This window comes from Neltuma alba, unplaced genomic scaffold, assembly GCF_004799145.2.
Source record: "Neltuma alba isolate B1F8T4 unplaced genomic scaffold, ASM479914v2 tig00004039_pilon, whole genome shotgun sequence".
In the NCBI taxonomy this organism is placed as follows: domain Eukaryota; kingdom Viridiplantae; phylum Streptophyta; class Magnoliopsida; order Fabales; family Fabaceae; genus Neltuma; species Neltuma alba.
Window position 1 is genome coordinate 447 of NW_021633537.1, and position 6136 is coordinate 6582.

The 6136-nt window shown below is 38.3% G+C and overlaps 1 pseudogene; it reads left to right on the top strand.

Moving 5' to 3' along the window:
• Nucleotides 1-1530: 1530 nt before the first annotated feature.
• LOC114743494 (uncharacterized) lies at nucleotides 1531-3042 on the top strand (annotated as a pseudogene).
• The last annotated feature ends 3094 nt before the right edge of the window (nucleotides 3043-6136 follow it).

Genomic DNA, 6136 nt, shown 5'->3' on the forward strand with positions numbered 1-6136 from the left:
CAAAACAAGATAGCCCCCATTTTAATATGCATTTTGATCTGTCCTTTGCATAACTACTGTTGTTGTTGGTGTTATTATTTATTATTATTATTATTGTTATTGTTATTGTTATTGTATCTTGGAAGCCAAGAATAATAATAATTGAGGCACCATGTGAAAAGTACCCAAGTGACCTGCCATATGGAGCACGCATCACAAATAATTATAAAGTTCATTTTATGATATGAAATCTTTGATTAAATTTATTTTTTTTCCCAATAATTGTTTTATTTCAAGGTATCATTGACGCAAAATGAAAAATGGAACATATTGATAAGTGGGCAATGATAAGAATGATCCATAATTTTTTTTTAATCTTATGATTCAAGTTAAAATCGCAGCAGCAATAACAATTCATTAAATGAGATTGGTTACATAAATCACATAGTATTATTGTGTTCAACCAATAATGAAATTTTTAAATACATTGTTAACTAAATAATTCTGCTCTATAAATTTTTAAAATTGAATTGTTAAAACCACTCTTGAAAATATTACTGCGCACACGAAATTACAACAAATCCACATGAAATATCATAAACAAAACCTAACTCTCTTTTTTTTTTAAAACCTAAGCGTTGACTAATTCCATGTCAAGTTCATTTTTTTGTATTTGATGGTTTTTGACTTCTTATTCCTGCTCCCTTATCTAGTACTACTGTGAATAATTTTATTATTTGGCGGGATGGCTTTTAAAACTTTTAAAGTCAACTTGATCAAAACTAAAACCATTTCAACAAATTTTTACTTGAAGCATTCCATTCAATTGGATTTTTGAAAAAATTTGCAGTATACTTGAAGATAAAAAGCATAAAGATGCAAGAAAGGTGGGGCACATTGAACTGAATGCTTCATTTTGTGATTATTTTTTAAAATGTACGTTACTTGGACCTGAAAAATACTGTAGCCACCAATTCTAAGTCTATAGCTTAAAGTGCATTTTAAGCTATCCTTTCTCAAACAACATACAGGGACTATAATACTTGACATTCATAATATGTTGGCTTATTATTTGAAAGATTCTTTCTTTTTAATCTTGGACTAGTTACTAAACAATATTTAAAATGCATATCTTTCAAATTAGCTGGGTGTTTAAGTTCTTTTAGAGCACTCCAGGAAAAATCACGGACCAAATAGTAAAATGAAAAATGCACAATCTTTCTTCACCTAATGGATAAACTCCCTTAAAGTTTCATTCATAATCTGGAGAAAAAGGACCTGAATAGATATATGCAATGAATGATTGAATTGAGTGCCCGCAAAATAAAAATCATAAATGATAAAATGAATCTGGTATGACTCATTGCGGAGTCAGTTGATAAATTCTCAAAAATTCCACTTCCATACCAACTTCATTATTGCAGTTACAGAAAGAGTAAGAACAGGAAAGGGAGGGCTGTGTTGTTTGTCTTGTGTAAAGCTAGCGGGTGAGGATTCCTATAACCCACAGGATACTTCCAAAATCTTTGGTGAAAACTATGTCCAAACAGCCCCATTCCTTTTTGCCATTTCTTCGTGTTGCCAGCCAACACTCCTTATAATCCCCTTCTCACAAAACTTCACATTCCGTTCTAGAAATTCTCTCTTCTTCAAAACCTACTCTGAAGTTTTCGTCTCTCTCTCTCTCTCACATCCAATTCCGATGGATTTTGCAGGCAAGATTCTCAGAAGATCAGTTCATGGTTTCCTTCTGAACTATCACTATTTCACCTCTGTTTCTGCTTTCCTCGCTCTTCCGTTTTCTGCTTCCATTCTCCTCTCTCAAGCTTTTGTCCCTTCCTCTTCATCGCTCTTTCCCCAAATCTCCAATCGCTTGCAGACTCTGTTCGATGCTGCGGGATTCCCTTCTTTTTCTTCTTCAAAAATATTTACCCTTTTTGGCCACAAGGCTTCAGAAACCATCGCTTCCACAATATTCATCCTTCCCTTTACCCTCAGCTTCCTCATCATCGCTAAAGCTTCCATTTTTGAGGCTCTGAAACAACCCCACAGGCCAGCTTCCTCTGCTTCTTCTTTTACTTCCATGATATTTCTGTACAAGCCACTCCTAAAAACCTGCATTAGCAACTCATTGTTGGTTATTTCTGCCATTGCAACATCGTATTGTCTTATGTTTTTTGCCTTGGTGTCGTCGAAGGACTGGACGACACTTCCCCTGATACCCTGTTCTTGGTTACAACATGTGGGGCGGTTATCTTCTCTGTTCTTTTAGCCAATGCACTCGTCATCAGCAGTATGGCGATGGCTGTGTCTGGTATGGAAGGACGTGGAGGGTATTTAGCGATTCTTAAGGCTTGTGTTCTTTTAAGGGGAAGAACATCAATGGCTTTGCTCTTGGCTCTGCCCATGAACATGGCTCTGGCCGCCATTGAAGCCTTGTTTCACTTTCGGGTCGTGAGAGCGTATCGTGTTGGTGGACGAGCAGAACCTTCGATGGCTTTAGAGGCTATCTTCATTGCTTACTTGTACTCAATCTTCATCGTCCTTGATACTATTGTGGCCTCCATGTTCTACAGAATTTGTAAGACGAGGTCACGGATTAATGATGAAGATGGAAAATTATTGGTCAGGATTGAGATCTCAGGGGAGGACAATTATGAGTTCGAGAAGACAAGAATTTCGAAGAATTGCCTTGAAATAAGGTTAGGATCATTGAACTAGTCATCGAGGATGTTCTGTTCTGCTTCTGCAATCTTCATGGCTATGTGAAGGATAAGATAGGGATGATGATGATGATTTTTTTTTTTTGTTATTATTATGAATATAGTATTAAAAAAAGGTATGTATAGGAGGTGTTTGGGTGCAAGATTTATTTATGCTGCTGGAAGGAAACGGACGGAGCAGCGTCGTAAGACATAAAAGAGTTTGGCTATGTGGAAAAAAACGCAGAAGCCAGAGATTTAGAGTCACCATTCTTGTTGATTTCATTGTCTTGTTCTTTCTTGTGCATTCTTGGACTCTCGTCTTCTCTGGATTTTTATCTTGTAAAATGGCAATCCTTTATGTTAAGAGATAGGCGTCCGTCCAGTGTATTGATGTATTGGGCCGTAAGCCCATTATGGGTTCATATCTGCTGTATAAATATTGATCGATTGTTCAATAATAAACCGATTGGTATTTTCCACCAAGTCCAGTAACTTGTTTAGTTCTGTTTCACATGGTACCAGAGCGTCAGGTCCAGTGATTGAGCCCGTTTGCAAGGCGAAAGTCGAAGGCCCCATTGCCTTCTCGCCAGAAATCATCACCGTGTTGGCAAAAGTCGAAGGCCCCATTGGCTCCTCACCAGAAATCATTACCGTGTTGCAACACAGTCGTTTCGGCAACACCATCTGCAATACCCGAAACCCAATCTGTGATCTAGCAGGGTTTCTCATTTTGTTCTGCGTAAGAGATATTGATATCGGCGCTATTAGTAGTACTCGGATCATCAAGAAAGGTCCGTGACTGCGCCATTTCGGTTGCTTCTCAACAAGCCAGATCACAATTTTAGGAACCGCCATCACTGAGACTCTGAAGATTCCCGCGATTACACCGCTGCCATCTGGTGCGCAGTGAGTTTCAATCTTCCTGCATCTCCTCAACCAATCTTTCTGCGTCTCCTCAATCAAGACACATCAAGATTCCATGATCTGTCATCACTGAGATCCTGAAGACTGCTACGTTTCTGATTGTTTTGTCATCCGCTGCGCCAGTGATCCACTTGCAACAATTTTCCCAGAATTTCACTTTAGTTTTACTGATCGTAAACACGTTCAAAGATTATTCAAGAACCTACCATGATGAGTGAGAAGTCGACTTCCAACACTTCAGTGATTGATGCAAATCATCCACTCTTTCTGCATCCCTCAGATACCCAAGCCACCACCTTAGTCTCCCAAATCCTCACCGGCTCCAGTAATTACGTTATTTGGAGCAGAGCCATGCGCCTAGCATTACAAGGCAAAAATAAGCTGGGTTTCATTGAGGGTAGTTACACTTGGGCAAGTGAACCGCACCATAAGGAACAGTGGGACCGCTGTAATGCGGTAGTTCTTTCCTGGCTCATTAATTCTGTGGACAAGGAAATAGCTAATGGTATTGTATTTGCTGATGATGCACATGCCGTGTGGGATGATCTCAAAGAAAGATTTCATAAAGTTGATGGTGCCAAGATTTATTCTCTTCTGAAAGCAATTTCTTCTATAATTCAGGGGACTATCACGGTATCTGCGTATTATACCAAACTCAAAGAGTTATGGGATGAATATTCGTTGTTAGTACCCTTACCTACCTGCAAGTGCGAGACTGCCAGAGAATATATCAGAATAGTCCAGCAGCAACGTCTTTTCCAGTTTCTTATGGGATTAAACGACAATTTTCAGCAAGCCCGGTCACAAATTCTTCTTATGTCTCCTTTACCGAATGTTAATCAGGCATATGCCATGGTGTGCCAAGATGAAGACCAACGACTTATATCCTCACATCAATCATATAACCCATTTGAGGCAACTACTGCTGCAACTAGAGGAGGGAGACTAGGTAGAGGACGTGGCAGAGGAAGATCACAAGATGAGTGTAGTCACTGCCATCGCCGGGGCCACAAGAGAGAACAGTGTTTTGAGTTGGTGGGATATCCTCCTAACTTCAAAGGTCGAAGGGTTCCAGCGCCTCAATTGAACCAAGCAATAGCAAAGCCCAAATCTAGTTCATCTGCAACTTCAGCAAATCTTGGGACACAGCCCTCCATTACACAGCAGCAGTATAATAAGATACTGCAACTACTCAAAACTGATGCTAACGAAGAAGTAATCGGCACGGCTGACTATATTGAGGAACACATTTCTGGTAATATTAATGCACTTTCCTCTGATCTTTGTAGAACCCATTGGATATTAGATTCAGGAGCATCGTGTCATGTTGTTAGCAGTCTTACTATGTTAGATAATGCTACAGTTTATTCTGGACCCCTTAGAAAAATTAGGTTACCAAATGGAGATAAGATCACAGTAACACATACTGGCACAGTAAAACTTTCTGCTAACATTATATTATCTGATGTTTATTATACTCCTGCATGTTGTTATAATTTCATTTCTGTGTCTAGATTAACTAAGGACCTACAATGCATTATCTCTTTTTACCCTGAGTTTTGTACATTGCAGGAGATTTTAACTGGGAAGTCTCTGGTGATTGGTAGAATCTGTATTGGACTGTACTTGATTGGGAAAATTTTAAATTTGAACAATGCTCTTATGAATTTTCAGTCCAATGGGACAAAGAAGGAGATATCTCAACTGTGGCACTATAGGCTAGGGCATGCACCTTTAGAAGTTCTCAAGCATCTAGATATGATAAAGAAAGATATTATAGATTTTTCCAGTCCCAAATGTGATGTTTGTCCTCTTGCTAAGCAAGCAAGACTCCCTTTTTCTCATTCTATTTCTGTTACTTCTTGTTGCTTTGAATTGATACATGTTGATATTTGGGGTCCCTATAGGGAGCCTACCTATAAAGGACAGATATTTTCTTACTATTGTTGATGATTTCTCCAAATGTACTTGGACTTTCTTGATGATCAATAAAAATGATAGTTTTCAGCTGCTGTTAAATTTTATGACTTATGTTAGTACCCAATTTTCAGCAATGATAAAACGAATAAGAACTGACAATGGGTTAGAATTTACCAACAACAAACTGAGAACTGTTTTCACTGACAAGGGTATTATTCATGAAACAACCTGCCCATATACACCACAACAAAATGGAGTAGTTGAACGTAAGCGTAGGCACTTACTTAATGTGGCCCGAAGTCTTCTTTTCCACTCTGGTATTCCAATTAAGTTCTGGGGAGAAAGTATTAAAACTGCCTCTTATTTGATTAATAGAACTCCTTCAAAAAGTTTGCATTACAAAACTCCCTTTGAGCTTCTATATCAAAAACAACCTGAGGTGAATCATTTGAGAGTTTTTAGCTGTCTTGCTTTTGCTGTTTCTTAGAATAATCTTGATAAATTTCAACCTAGGGCTGAGCCTTGTATTTTTATGGGCTATCCTGTTAGTCAAAAGGGATTCTTATTATATAACCTCAAAACAAAGATTCTGTTTGTAAGTAGACACG